This window comes from Haliotis rubra, unplaced genomic scaffold, assembly GCF_003918875.1.
Source record: "Haliotis rubra isolate DU_JTF1 unplaced genomic scaffold, ASM391887v1 Scf62, whole genome shotgun sequence".
NCBI classification, from domain to species: domain Eukaryota; kingdom Metazoa; phylum Mollusca; class Gastropoda; order Lepetellida; family Haliotidae; genus Haliotis; species Haliotis rubra.
The window spans coordinates 1,769,422-1,785,877 of NW_025767324.1; the positions used below are offsets into that span (position 1 = coordinate 1,769,422).

Below are 16,456 nucleotides of genomic sequence, written 5' to 3' on the forward strand. Positions count from 1 at the left end.
CTTTTTTTAAGCGCCACGCGATGGCAATTATAGGACACCATAGTTTTGACTCCTCGGCTGTCCCATATCTTTAAAGGTTGGAACGATTCAGTGGAGGTGTGCCTTAATGACGATAGCCATGTATTATGAAGACGCCTTTCCGTTGTACGAGACACGAGGGAAGTATTTTATAGTTACAAGAGCATTTAATTTTGTTCTTAAATTAAATCAGAGATTGGGTTGTGTTATGCACAATGGAATGTACACAAACAATATTTTCCTATTTAAACAACAAATATTATTTGACGAATTCGTTTGTCTCGACACGCCGAAAACCTGGGTCCGATTCCCCACATGTTGGTCGTTGTAACAATGTGTGTTTAAGAAATGTTTCCCATTCCGTAATATTGCTGGAATTCTGCTGAAAGGTCACACGCAAAACCTCCGATTCCCCACATCACTTCCGTAATATTGCTTCTGCTGAAAGGTCACCTCACTCACTCACTCACTCACTCACTCACTCATTTTCCACAAGACAAATGAAAAGTTTTTAACTATTAATTTTACTGCTTCCAACGCACTTTGAGGCGTGTCATCGCATGCCAAGTTGCTGTTGATCACTTGAATGTCTGGTCCAGATTCGATTATTTACAGACCGCCGCCACATAGCTGGAATATTGCTGAGTGCGGCGTTAAACAACAAACCAACCAACCAACTGCGAACAGTAAGTGAAAGTCCAATGTATATTTAATACCACAGGGCACCTGTGAAAGGTCACTTTGTTACATGAGATGAAAGTCAGATTACTTTTGTCAGAAGAAAAGCAGTCATTATGTTAGGTAAAAAAGCGTGCGTGAACTTACGCAGCTTGAAAAGCTAGACTGGGTCGAGGACTCTGGGAAAGACAATAATCACGATAAAGGTCTGTGTCTTTAATCATAAAATGAAGGGCAAAGACATTTTACACAGAGTTGAAAATTGGAAGAACCGTTATTAAATTTGATTATTCTATTTAACCATCAATCATCTCTTCAATAGTCTGTTAAAAGTAATCTGTGCCTGGGTAATTTTGGGTGAAACACATTGGGTCAATGAATACTGGGGTAATAAAAGAATGTGCAGTCACATAACCCTAAGCATGATTGATTGGTTGTAAAATTGAGCCGAAAATAGCAAAGTTATTGATTTTCAAAGAAAAGATGTCTAAGATACCCGCCAGCAGTTCTGTATGATCCGATGTTTTTCAAGTTTTAAGTTCAAATAATTAAAAAAATGTAAACAGATCCTTGTAGAAATAATTATTTGAGCACTGACTTATTTCCAGCACTGATAATATGTGAATATAATATGGCATATAATATGGCTAACTAAAGAAATATCCAGTGGAAATGTCAGTGTTGAAGCTTTAGCGTTTGAACAGTTTCAAAATAAGTCTGATTGGTCCGGCAGTGGTCAAGCGTCACATGACCATCTCACAAGTGGGCATTGTTCGCATCTGTACCGATAACTGATGAATGAATGCAAATTTAAATAAGTTTTGAAGTGATTGAGTTTATTTTTTCGCCGATCTCAGCAATATTCCAGCTATATGGGAGTGGTCTGTAAATATCAAGTCTGGACCAGACAATCCAGTGATCAACAGCATGTACATCGATCTACGTAATTTGGAACCGATGACATCTGTCAACCCAGTCAGGGAGCCTGACCACCCGATCCCGTTAGTCGCCTCTTACGACAAGCATGGGTTACTGAAGATCAATTCTAACCCGGATATTCACGGGTTACGCTGTATGCAGCAATATTCTTTTTAAGACATCCTGCACACATCCTTTATAATCAGTCGTGCTGTATGACCGCTCGATCCGATATACATGTTTTAGGGAAACCTCTTCTTTGCCCCAGAGCCCCACTTGTATCCATTCCATGGAATCACAAGCAACTGTTATAACCATATCGGCTAACACGTGGCACCTCATGGTTTTAACAGTCACATCTTCTAGATTACATAGATACTGAAAACCCCCACGCCCATAGTTCAGGTATGGATAGGGCGGTGGGGTAGCCTAATGGTTAAAGCGTTGGCTCGTCACGCCGAAGACCCGGGTTCGAATCCCCTCATGGGTACAATGTGAAGCCCATTTCTGGTGTCCCCCGCCGTGATGTTGCTGGAATATTGCTAAAAGCGGCGTAAAACAAAACTCAGTCAGTCAAGTATGGATAGTGTATGCTACAAATGATTAATTGATTGACTGTTGTTTAAAGCCGTACTCAGCAATATTCCAGCTATATGGCGGCGGTCTCTATATAATCAAATCGAGTCTGGACCAGACAATCCGGTGATCGTCAACATGAGCATCATTCTACGCAATTGGGTGAGGTGAAAGTGGGTTTAACGTCGTGCTTGAGAATATTTCGCTCATATGACGACGTGCATGCGTGTGTATGTGTATGTGCGGCTGCTTGTACTAGCCCAGACTGAAGCTGGTTTTATAGTGCTAACCCACTGAGATACCATACGCAATTTGGATACGATGACATGTGTTAACCAAGTCAGCGAACCTCAACCCCAGTCCCGTTAGTCGCCTCTTACGACAAGCATGGGTTGCTGAAGGTCAATTCAAGCCCGGATCTTCACGGGTGTGCATGGTACTGTAGTGTTATATTTTAAATTCACATTACATAAAAGCAGACATACACTTCAAAACATTCAAATTTGATTAAGTCAGTATATGATCAAACTTATCAATATTAGGAAATTGGTATACATATGAGGGTATATAGTTACATCGAAGTTTGTGCTACAATGGGCATATGAACATAAAAGTACTCATCTCCTTTTGGTTTCAGATACCGAAAGTCTATTTCCCTGGGAATTTTACTATATCGTCCAGTTTGAATAAACAACAATGCAATGAACATCTGAATCAGGACATTACAACTCTGTATTTACAAAGAAGTGGCTTCAGTAAGTATTCTTTCCTTTTAAACAGTTGCGGTAAAACATGCCTCCTGATGTTAATGTTAGTGAAGAGTGTCGATTTTCATAATCATTATATATGTCTTTTAGAGAGCACATTCTAATGTACGTTCTGAAGATCAATATGTTGCCAATTATATCCAAACTCATTAATGAACTTTTTCACAGATGAAACCCTCTTGTCTTTGTCTAATTTTCAAGAAATATCCTCATATCATAACAGTTTCTTGGATATCTAAAAATTTGTAGAAACTTGAGTTATGATTAGTATTATCCACTTTTCAAGATTTTAATTTTGTACATATATAAGAAAAGGGAATCTGCCACATTCCCCATACACAACTAAATTGTGTTGGGTAACAATCTGAAACCTACAATACTTCATGGCATTTATACTTGAGTATTATTAGAAAAAAATGCATTAATTAATGTGAAATGTAAACCGAGTATTCGGTAATTGCTATGTTATTAGTTTCTAACGTGGAAAATAATGGTCCATAAAACAACAATGACATTTCCCTTGTTATTACCTGTGGGTCATTAAGACCTATAACATCTACTTGGTAATGAGGAAACACTATCGTTCTTGGTACGCAAAATAGTAGGTTAGTAGGCCAGCCAAGTCAGGTTGTTATCACGAACAAAGAAGAGCCAATTAATCCACCTTACCAGAGTACTTAGTTGAAATACAGAAACTTGAATTATTCTTTTAAAAAATGAAGAATTATGTCCGTATTACGAGAGTGAATGAGTGAGTGAGTTTGGTTTTACGCCGCTATTAGCAATATTTCAGCAATATCACGGCGGGGGACACCAGAAATGGGCTTCACACATTGTACCCATGTGGTGAATAGAACCCGGGTCTTCGGCGTGACGAGCGAACACTTTAACCACTAGGCTACCCCACCACCCCCGTTGTACGAGGAAGTGTTTTATAGTTACATTTAATGTTGTTCTTTATATGAGAGATTTCTATGAAATAGTAATTGTTATTGTTGTAATCATCCAGCAAATTGAATCAAACTGTTCTTGATAAAACTCTAGCAGTTGTTGACAGATCATACTTCGAAAATATTAATGCCATGACATAATTATCATAATTTGGTCGTAGTATGACCTTTTCAAAACCTTCAGCGTCAGATGTCGTTTTGTCCGTGCAGGTAATCCAAGGACAGGGTGGCGCCACCTATGTTGTTGAAAGTGGAACTGTGCCCTTTAGCGCATATTTGTTTGTTGTTTAACCCCACAATCGCCAATATTCCACTAATGTGAAGGTGGTCTGCAAATAAACGAGTAAGTCTAGTGATTGATATTATGAGTGTCAACGCAGCTGAGATGATGACACCCAATAAACCAAATGTCCGATCCTGACAACTCGATCAATTAAGTCGCCTTCGACAATTTAGCTTACTGGGGACCTATATTCAACGTTCCCCTTCGGCTTCTCTCAGCATCAACCCGACCCCTTCAGCTTTGAGTCATGTTTGCGGTTTGCGGACCACAACTAGGCTCTGTCTACATGGCTTAAGATGAAACTCACACGTTTCATTAACGTTATTTCCGATCAAAACTAGGAATATGTCCGGCTGAACAAACGAATACGCCCATGAACTTCCCCAAGGTGGTTTACCCCCATGTTCTTCTCTCATCAGTGTGCGATGCACGTCCACCATTGTGCCCCCTAGTGAATGATAACAACAGATCAAAGCCCCCTCGTTGCTACAAAAGTTAGTGCCTATGTATAATGTGCCTGATATGGCCAGCATCACAGAGAAAATGATCGGAATTGATTTCAAAAACATTTGCTGTAATTTGCTCAAATGTCTGTTCGGGTTTACAGCGTCATAAAACAGTGTTATGGATCAGAAGAAGACAAGGCGCATTACAAAGTCTGTAATTCTGCCGTGAAACGTTATATCGCTATAATAAAATCTCCAATTAATTAAGGGACCGACAGAGATGCAACAGTCTCTTTGTTCCCTTAAGTATATTCAAAGATGTGTTTGAAAGCTAAACATCGTTGTTTCCACAGTGGATGTGAAACCCGACCTTTGTGTCGAGCTGGAATATCAGCTTGAAGATGAAATTGACATGATGCTATCAAGTCTTTAAAGACTGCTCAACACAAAACGTCAAAACAGCAACGCGAAATGACCAGCCTCTCGTGTCTAAATCAAAGAGATCCCATTAAAATAGTGATAACAAGTATATAGAAATTCAATGGATCAACGGTTTAACTGTCAAAACAATTTCACTAGGGTGTATATGACAGATTAGTGATGAAAATATATGGAAATTCAATGAATCAACGGTTTAACTTAATCAGTAGGCTGTATATGACAGAATAGTGATGTAAATATATGACAATGTATGGATTAACGGTTTAACTTTGTCAATAGGGTCAGTAGGGTGTATATGACAGAATAGCGATGACAATATATGACAATGTATGGATTAACGGTTTAACTTTGTCAATAGGGTCAATAGGGTGGGTTCATTCTAACTTATCCACCACCCTTTAGTTTTGACAAGGGATTAGATGGGATTAGTTGACACGGGTTAGTGATTACACTGCTCACTCTGAAATTTGGTCCTGGTGGGTGACACTAATTAGCTGATTTGCCCTGTTACAGTGAACAGTGTTCGTGAACTTTAATTAAATTGTGTCGATTATGCTATTTGTGTTTTTTTAATTCAGTGAACACTTTTCACTATTACACGATTATAAAATGGTACATGAGGTTCTTTAAGGTCAGTCACGATGGCTAACCAACAGGTTAATGTCCAGTTTATTCCTAATGGTAGAGGTGGTCAGTACTTAGTGTTCCAAAATCACAAGTTTGTAGTTAAAAGAAGACGAGGAACATCTGTCCATTGGAAACCATCCCAATATCTTCAAGATTATTGAATTCTTGAAAAAAGAACAATCTTACGTAGAGGCATCATGTATGCAATTAAGAGGAGGTGCCAAACCTCCTCGCAAGAAAGTTAAATATGTCAATTTAACAAACAGATTATGTAACATCAAACAGCAATTCTTGGCTGGCCATATGGATGTATATGCATATTGGGATGCAGTATCCCATTTAACAGGCTATTGAGGATTGTCATAGATATTGAATGTATTGTTAATTTTGATATTGTATGTATTGTTGAAATAAAAAAAAATGTAGAAAGACTTACTTTTTTACTACTACATTCAAGGGGGGATCTTATTTCACAGGGAACAAAATTTCAGGGACATCTATTGTCTTGAGGATTATTCCGCTTCAGTGACTTGTCCACCTAGAACAATAGGTGGTGGATAAACGAGAAGACCCCATAGGGTGTGTATGACAGAATAGTGTTGAAAATATATAACGATGTATGGATTAACGGTTTACCTTTGTCAGTAGGGTCAATAGGGTGTATATGACAGAATAGTGATGCCAATATATGACGATATATGGATTAACGGTTTAACTTTGTCAGTAGGGTCAATTGGGTGTATATGACAGAATAGTGATGAAAATATATGACAATGTATGGATTAACGGTTTAACTTTGTCAATAGGGTGTATATGACAGAATAGTGATGAAAATATATAACGATGTATGGATTAACGGTTCAACTTTATCAATAGGGTCAATAGGGTGTATATGACAGAATAGTGATGAAAATATATAACGATGTATGGATTAACGGTTCAACTTTATCAATAGGGTCAATAGGGTGTATATGACAGAATAGTGTTGAAAATATATGAAGATTCACTAAACGTGCTGAAAATCCATTTGAAAGACATTTAAGTAACAGTTTGGGACCGGTTGTATTGGGCGAGCATTTCGTATCAGTTGCCTCCCTTAGACGTTCCAGGATTCCTTGATCATGATCTTTGTTTTTTTCAACTGCAAATTGCTGGTCGAAGCCTTAAACGTCTTACCTCTACCACCTTCAATGTGTCATCCATATTTAAGCGTTGTTGTGTAATAGCAGAGTTGAAACATAGTTAAAAAGATATATATTCACCCGCACACAACAAATACCACGAACCACACATACACCAAGGCGGCGTAAAACAGTACTCATTCTCTCCTTGCTCATCATCACGGTGTCGTCCTCGTTTCAATAAAGGTGTAAACATCATCGTCCTATTGCGCTTTTGAATAAGTGAGGGAGTGAGTTTAGTTTTACGCCGCTCTCAGCAATATTCCAGCTATATGGCGACGGTCTGTAAATAACCGAGTGTGGACCAGACAATCCAGTGATCAAGAGCATGATCATCGATCTGCGCAATTTGGAACCGATGACATGTGTCAACCAAGCCAGCGAGCCTGACCACCCGATCCCGTTAATCGCCTTTTCCCACTTACTGAAGGTACATTCTAACCCGGACCTTCACGGGTCGCTTTTGAATAAAAAAATGAAATGGTGTTAAAATGTCAACCAGACTTTAAACGATGGAGTTTCTGAGTAGACATCAGGAGAGTCAACTGGCACAGCACACGTCTCTGGAGGTCACAGGCCTGGGGTTTGTCCCACCCACTCTATTGATCCCCCCGTCTCTTGTGCCAACTCTCACTGATAATAGGGCCTTCTGGGATGCATCAGTTGAGAAGTATTTCTGCACTGAGGATGCATGGAGGGACCCGTACCGAGTACAAAATGACATACACAATGGCTGCCTTTCGTCTCGACTTTGCAGACGCCATATCCATTTCAGCATAACTCTACTTGATGTTACTCCTATAAGTGAGTGGGTATGGTTTTTTCGTCGAGTTTAGCAAAATTCCAGCTTTATCTCAGCGGGGGGCACCGCAAATGGGCTTCACGTATTGTACCCAAGTGGGGAATCGAACCCGGGTATTCAGCGTGACGAGCGGACGCTTTAATCATTAGGCTACCCCACCGCTCCTACCCCAATCAGCGTCTTGGTAAGCTCCAAACGCGTCTCAGATACATCAGATCCAACAACACCATACTTGCAATTTGTGAAAACGTCAGTTCGGGATACAGTTGAAAGAAAAGTGGATCTTGACCCTGGAGTTTCGGATGATGGGTGGTTCATGTAAAAAAGCGGGGTAACTGAAAGACGAGTTCAAGGTTTACCTTCACCTACATTGATATAAAACCACCTGGGAACCGATATCAATAGTTTAAATATTTGAGCGTGTTAAACGTAGAACGCCAGTGCAAGGAATGCCCAGTCTTGACTATCCTCAGAAACAAACTCCGTTCGGTGTAAAGGGAAATATAGCTGTGAAAATTATCTGAATGGATCACTGAAAAGTAGTTTAACACCAGGTGTTCGTGAAGAGGGTAAGTAAGTCCTTGTCCTGCCCGTAGCATCCTCCATTGCTCACAAATCAGTCTTTAAATAGAGTGAGTGAGTGAGTTTAGTTTTACGCCAGTTTAGCAATATTCCAGCAATATCACGGCGGGGGAAACTAGAAATGGGGTTCACACATTTTATCATCTAATGGAGGGTGATGTCGGTGCACTAAAGCAATCTGATAAACTCGGTATCCAAATCTGATAACTATGCGAATTACGTCAATCCATGGACTACTTTCACAAAACTCCATACACGCCGTGCGAATCCTAAAACGTGAACATTTCATTGATGACGTCGTCGCGAGTTTACATTGCGTGGAAGAGTTTGTAAACAAACATGGCTGCCCCAAATATAAAAAATGGTGATTCTGTAACAATTGATAACAGAGGTTCTGCAGTAACTGACTTTGGAAAACATGAAACGGAGAACTTCGTTCAAATTGAAGGTACGGGTTATGAGGCACGAGTGACAGGCGATCATCTAAGAAGGGTACCAACCAAGGATTTCGATCTATCGATCACAACAAAGAAGACGACGAATCGATTCCATCAGGTATCAGAAGGTGATTACCCGCAATGAAAATAGAAACACTACCAGGAAAACCCTGCCTGATTTTGTTGTTCTTTTTAGACAGAAAGATCTTATTTTAAGCATGAGTTATGCTTGCACTGTATTAGCGACTAGTCAGAACCATATGCCGCCGTCATGAACGACCTTCACCTTGGTGTACCGCTAAGTATTCTTCCGCGAATGCTCGATTCTCTTCTTATAAATTCACGTACGATTTGCTTCTTTTTTTAGAGTAATTTTAAGAATGACATTATATGATAAAGAGATTATTAACATCGTGTGTTTCCGTATCATTAATATCATAAATCAGGAATAAAAATTATGTATTATGCTCGCCAAAGGCTCGAATAATACAATTTTTATTCCTAATGTACTCATGCCATTAATGGTTGTCACCCCCTTCAATTGTTTTAACTGGAGAGGGGGTGTGGGGTGGGGTGTGAGGTGTGTGTTGGGTTGGGGTGGGGAGGGGGGTGACAACCATTATTGGCATGAGTATATATGATATTAATGATACGGTAACACACTCGATTAATAATCTCTATGTGGGAATCGAACCAGGGTCTTCGGCGTGAGGAGCGAACACTTTAACCACTAGGCTACTCCACCGCCCCTTCTGAAAATAGAAGTGGTTTTTTTTTTGCCTCACGCCGCGAAGTACACAGCCTGTAAACAAACAAACAAGACAATCAAGTGATGGATAGACCGAAAAATCGAGTTAGATAATTTTGTTTTACGACTACTGTACAGAGATTCCGGTGCTTATAAGTACAAAAATACTTTCAGGAAAACAACGACACGCTTGTGTTCGATTTTCATGTAAAAAAGCAATTAACGGTCAAAAATAGTTTGGTGTCGTTTTCTTGAAAAATGATGATTAGAACCTGTCGTAATACCTTGAAAATCTGTCAATACAGGATTCCAAAGCCTCATAAGAATTCAGTTACAGAGAACCATATAACTGGGTACAGGAAATGTGCCACCAACTCCTTGTCGAAAATACGGTTAATATCTGCCAACAATCAAGGAAGGCCCATTGAGATAGTTTCTTCAGAATATATGAGACAAGGCGGTTAATCACATGTGGATCTTGAAGAGCTTCAAAAGATTTACTGGAATTTATAGATATATTAGACAAAAATAGGACCAAATATCCAGCTTTCCCCCCGTGGTAGATGGAATGATATATTACATTTTCTAACCAACAGGGCCTTTATTTCAAAGAAAGGAGTTCAGAAACTATTTTTACAATATTTAATGGACGTGGTCCATTTGTTTAATCAGAAAATAACTCTTTTGATACTTAGATGGCCAAATATGTGTGTGTTGCAAATATCCCGAGTGTCGACTACGCTGTGTTAAACTTGAACGTCCCTGCGGATTCCTTATTCAGTCTCTATTACGTCTTGTGTCGAACCTTGGAAAACTCGAAGTTGGTCCCTACAGCTTCGACACAAGAGTGTTTGTATATATTTGTCGAGAGGTGGGATTTGACATTTGGACAAGTGTTGTTTTACGCCGCAATATTCCAACTACGTGACGACAGTTTGAAGGTCCGGGTTAGAATTGATCTTCAGTAACCCATGCTTGTAAGAGTCGACTAACGGGATCGGTGGTAAGGCTCGCTGACTTGGTTGACACTTGTCATCGTATCCCATTTGCGTAGATACTCATGATGTTAATCCCTGGATTGTCTGGTTCAGACTCGAATATTCCAGACCAGTGCCCTGTAGTTGGAATATTACTGAGTGCGGCGTAAAATTCAACTCACTCACTCACTGGACTGCGGCGTTAAACAACAAACCAACAACCAACAGTTTGAAAATATTCAAGGCAGAACCAGAACTCACTGAGTATCGATCAAAATAACTGGGATATGATGATACATAATCAACCAATTAACGAGTCGAACCACCCGATCCTCTAACTCGGATCTTCACTGGTATTTTGACAGGTAGCATCAATGATATGAGTTATTCTCCTGCCTCATCTGATCTAACGGGATCGGGTGGTCAGGCTCGCTGACTTTGTTGACTTCGTATCCCATTTGCGTAGAACGATGCTCATGATGTTGATCACTGGATTGTCTGGTCCAGACTCGATTATTTACAGACCGCCGCGATATAGCTGGAATATTGTTGAGTGCTGCGTAAAACTAAACTCACTCAATCACACTCACTCATTTGATCGAATCGATTTCCACGTTCAGTAATTTAAATCCAAGAAAATGATACATCATTGACAGGAAGTTCCAAGTCTGCTTCAGAGACAAGTATTTACAGATGACCCCGTTTCTCTCAGTGCTAAGATAGATACGCACCTTCACCATATGCATGAGCTGAAACACCGAGACACAGTTAAGAAACCATATTCATTGTTCTATCTGCATCTATGCATAGACATCCAAAATCACGACAGCCTCTTTACCAAGCCGTGTGACCAGAAGGATGATTTCGATTTTCCCATCGCGACTTTCCTCTGCATCTCGGGCAGTAGTATACCATCAACAGCAGCTTATGTCGTCTACATTTCCCAGACGCCTTGCTACTAAAGTGTATGTACATATTATGCAAATTTCACGAAAAGACCAATTTCGCTTGCTGCTTAACTCGTAGATCAAGCTTACATGAACAAAGGTCTGGTCAAGACACGGCAAAGGAATTGTCAATGGTAGAGGAATTGGTCTGACATGACGTCTCTTGTACGCATAGGTATCAGTGATCGGTTCCACCACTAGGGCAGACTCTGTGATAATGTATTGCCATTGGTCATCGTATTGTTTGAATCGTAGACTTCTTGTGCTATTCCCATACAATGACCTTTTGAGGTTGTTTTTATTCCCCGACATATAATGCGGGAGGATATAGTCAACGCCTCGTCTGTCCGTCCGTTCGTCTGTCCGTCCGTAATCATTTCGTTCCCGGACCACAACTTGGAAACCGGTCAATATCCTTCAATAACAAAGCTTGGCAGATACCGAAGTGATGCCTGTTGCAATTTGCAGATTTTGGGCATTTGTATTTTTCGCGATTTCTATGGAGGGGGATTGGAGAGATGGGGCGGTTGTTTGTGGAACACAACTAAAAAACCATGAGACACTTTTCATCCAAACCGGGGACATGTCTAAACCAAGGGCTGGAGTGGTGGTTTTAGCTATTTAAAAAATTAACATACACTTTTGGGGTGCTTTTAGCTATTTAAAAAATTAAAGTAAATGAATTTGTTTCTGTTTCCATAGCAACAAGTTTAACTTTGACTCTGTTCATAGTGGTGCATTTGTTCGGACCATAGCTCTGAAACTAATAGCCGGTATTCTTTCATGAAATGGTGCCTTGTGTAAATTGTTTTTTTAAAAAGAATTTACGTTTTGTCCTCTTCCATGGCAGCAAGTTTGATTTTGATTCTGTTCCTAGAGGTGTGTTTGTCGGGACCATACCTCGAAAGAGTAACATTGTTTCTTCATGAAATTGTGCACACAAATGCCGCGTAGTCAAATGGTGCCTTGTGTAAATTGGTTTTTAAAAGAATTTATGTTTTGTCCTCTTCCATGGCGGCAAGTTTGATTTTGAATCTGTTCCTAGAGGTGTGTTTGTCGGGACCATACCTCGAAAGAGTAATATGTATTCTTTCATGAAACTCTGTGCACACAAAGGCCGGGTAGTCAAATGGTGCCTTGTGTAAATTGGTTTTTATAAAAGAATTTTTGTCCTCTTCCATGACGGCAAGTTTGATTTTGATTCTGTTCCTAGTGGTGAGTTTGTCGGGACCATACCTCGAAAGAGTAATATGTATTCTTTCATGAAATTTGTGCACAAACAAAAAACAGGTTGTCAACTGCAGCCTTATGCTATTCGGATATTTTTTTCATTTGTATTTTTTCAGTTGACTTTGATATTGGTCTGTACCTGACATAGAAGTACAAGTTACTAATCCCAATTCTGTGTTATTGTTTTGATATCGCAATGACTACTCTTGCATACCGACGGCCAGATTAGACAGAAATTATCTCATCAAGTTGGACTTGAAGTAACTATCAGATTATCTGTTCTTTCAAATTTGTGGGGGCCGAAGGGATTTGCTTTGTCATCCCCTGATGCCTCTTGTCATACCCCGTTAATTACTGGTCCTTCCTGTCATTGAGCGAATGGTCATTCTTGGTGGGTTGACAGCGTTGGTCCTTGCTCATGATATTGATCACATTGTCCAGTCCTTAGTCTTTTGTCTTCAGGCCACTGTGGTAGCCTAGTGGTTAAAGCGTTGGCTCATCAAGCCGAAGACCCGGGCCGGTTCGATTGCCCCCCACATTAATACAATGAGTGACGCCCATCATACTCACCCATCAATATCATATTCACTCACTTACTCACTGTTTGCTAATTAAAATGTTCAGTCGTGCAATACAGTAAGAAAAGTAAAGTTAAAGTACATGTATGTGGGTTAGGCAATAAAGGAAGAGAATATAAGGAGACGAATATGAGTTTTAAGATAATTACAGTTGGTGAAATTTTACGCGGTGATGTAGCAAAAGTATATTTTTCCTCTAATGAGGTATTTCTGCAAGTTGTGACTCTGTTGGCATATTAATGACAACCATAAAACAGAAAAAGAATGATCTGAACTTTTGCATCGTCTCGCACTAATGTCAACGGATGCCTTATTTATTTCCAAAGTAGCCAAAATGAAATCGAAGGTGGTTATTAGAAATACTCAGTGTGTCAAGCTGTCGTTATTTATGTAAACGCCCATTTTTGACGTCCTTGTCTGGAATGCTGCCAAAAGCGCCGTCAAATACACTCACTCAAGAAACATATAGGTGAGCTTCAGCGCTAAGTCGCTATGCTTGCGCTTTCGTAAACACCAAATAAAGTATTTGACATGCTCGTATGTGTCGGCCGGTGCCAAAGGGAGGGCGTTACGATTCTTCTGTTTCTTAGAATTGTCACAGTCGCTTCCGCTTTGTTGGCACCAAGGATCGCGAACATATACGTTCCAAAGGCATTGAAGTTTAACTTCACTTAAAAAGTGTCTGATTTGTAAATATTAGACGTTGCATTTACGTTTTAACTAAAAGCTCATATTCTTGAAGTTTATAAAGAATTTGACTGTGTATTACAACATGTTACCGCAGTGTAAGATCACAAACACTACGGAAACTAACCAACTAAATCGGTCACAATTCCAGCTGGTTCAAGGAGAGGGCAAGGACTATGCAATGGTCCATCATCAATATTATGATATTTCAGGATTCTTTTTCAAATAGTCATTCATGTTATTTCCCGTAATATTTTCATGAATACTCTCCATGACCAAATTAACACAAATGGGATAATTCGCTTCCTTAACTAAGAAATGGCTTAATGTGTTCACTGTTCAACCCCAAACTCTTTGATGACATCAAAGCCAACATACCAGATCCTCTGTGAAGTCAGGATCATGCCCCGTGGAGCTTCATTTGTTTGCAAAATTGATTTTTTTAGAAATATCTATTTAGGCAATACGTTGATGTAATTGATATTTTCAAAGCCGATAGTTTAAAAGAAAGCATTTTCGATATGAATATTTGAACAAAATTCTAAACCACGTCCATCCTTTCCTTGAGGCTATGTCCCAAATTCTTGCAACGTCACGGTTGCTAAGATACAGTTCCGCTTTGTTTGGTTCTCATCTGTGTCCTCCAATGGGTTTTTGTGGAATGGACACAAAATGGTGCTTTGTTACGTCGCAAAGAAGACGCTCGGAATTTGATAGATTGCAGAGCCAGACAGTTGATGTATTGAAAGGATAAAGCAGTGTACCATGAAGGCTAACGGTAGCTTCTACATCAGGGGATTTCATGGTGTGGTTTTATTCAAAGAATGTACACTGAAGTTGCAAGACGTCACGAACTGCATCTTCAAAATAACTCAATTATTGTTTCAGGTTAATAGCAGCGGGCGATGTGTGCCAGACTGCGTTAGTCTTCAAAGCAGACAAAATCCGTTTCTTGATCATTGCTGTCGTTATAGTGAGATTAGATATGTTTTTTAGTTCAGCTTTATTGTGTGATCTTTTTTCAAATATTGTTTTCTGTTCTACGGGGAACTGTAACATCTTTACCGGAAGGAAACATCAAATATTTCGGTGATCTGATAAAATGACGGAGGATGTGTAATTGAAATTATAAAAAGGTCCCCCTGTGGGGGACATTTCCAAATTTGACGCGCCAGTGACCAAAATTATGCCCGGTGCGGTTCCCTAATTCAATTTGTACCATATTTTCCTTTGTTGGTTTGAAGTAAAAACTTGTCTGTGCATGAGTTTGTGACTTGTGATATTGGTGGGGCAGGGAACTCGCAAATTTTCGCGAATACCTGGAATTAATAACATAAGGATATGAGTTTTCCGAAAATATTACGACTGTTATACATAATGATGTCGCGAAAGACTAAATCGTTTGGTATGATGCAGTAATTCTGCAAGTTTTATCGCTGTTGTCATTTTGATGAGGCTGCTGACAGAGAACAGAAACATCAGATAAATGGTTCCAGCCTTGATGCCAATATGATTTTTGACTTGCCTTTGCATGTGTTTGTGATGGATGCCGCTGGTTGGGCGTGGCACTATCGCCTGTTCGTAGACACCCAGTATCACATCATAAATTAATAGTGATTTGTTATGGGGATTTTGTGTGGAGACATGTGAAATAAATAACCAGACATTGTTTAAAGAGCAAGGATAAATTTCCTTAAAAAATGAAACCAAAAACAAAAAAAACATATCGGGTATTTTTCCAAGTGTTTTGTGAAACATGAACCAAATGGATGGAAACATGACGTGACACGGAAATGCAACCGTCGCTCACGATTTCAAATAAATTTAGACATTGCTCTGTTTAAATGAAAAAAGCTGATGTCAATCATTTTTTAGATTTAGAGCAATGATACGGTGAGATTCCGATTCCGATGTGTAGTATGCATTCTATTCCATGTGTTTATTCGTGTATTTGGCCTCACGACTGATTTCATTCCCATGCATAACCAGAAGTTACAGTGTGTCAGAACAAACAGTTTGAAAGAACACCATTGTTCAGTCATACAAAAATGACAGCATTTATTTTCATTATTAAACAATAAATCAGCAAAGAGTAAACAGTAGGATTTCGGCTACTTCCTCCCGACAGGTATGAGTTTGTGAATAGCTATCATATATTAATGTTATTGTGATAATGTGAGTGTATCATACCCCCCTCTGGCACCTGTCACAAAAACATGCAAAGGCGAGTCAATTATTAACCTCAAGAAACAAATTGCAAAAATAAGAATTGTATCGTACATATTTGTTGGTATGAAGGGGGGGATTTTGAATATCCTCCCACATGTCTGCTGTAGTATTTTACTGTGGGGTTTATTGATGTAACCCTGATCAAACAAACTTTGAGCAAATGTAGTATGAGCTTAGTTTACGCCGCTTTCAGCAATATTCCAGCAATATCACGACGGGGGATACCAGAAATGGGCTTTACACAGAGTGTACCCATGAGGGGAATCGAACCCGGATCTTCGGCGTGACGAGCGAACGCTTTAACCACGAGGCTTCCCCTTACAAAGCTGGTAATATCAGTAATTATATGTGATT

General features: G+C 39.6%; 1 protein-coding gene across 1 annotated transcript in view; it reads left to right on the forward strand.

Annotated features, from left to right (window-relative positions):
- LOC124256150 (leucine-rich repeat-containing G-protein coupled receptor 5-like) overlaps nt 1-16,456 on the forward strand; it is a 185,267-nt gene that overhangs the window by 77,396 nt on the left and 91,415 nt on the right. The window contains exon 2 of the mRNA XM_046690107.1: nt 2,828-2,945. The gene's annotated coding sequence lies outside the window, so the exon portion shown is untranslated. The remainder of the gene's footprint in view (nt 1-2,827; nt 2,946-16,456) is intronic.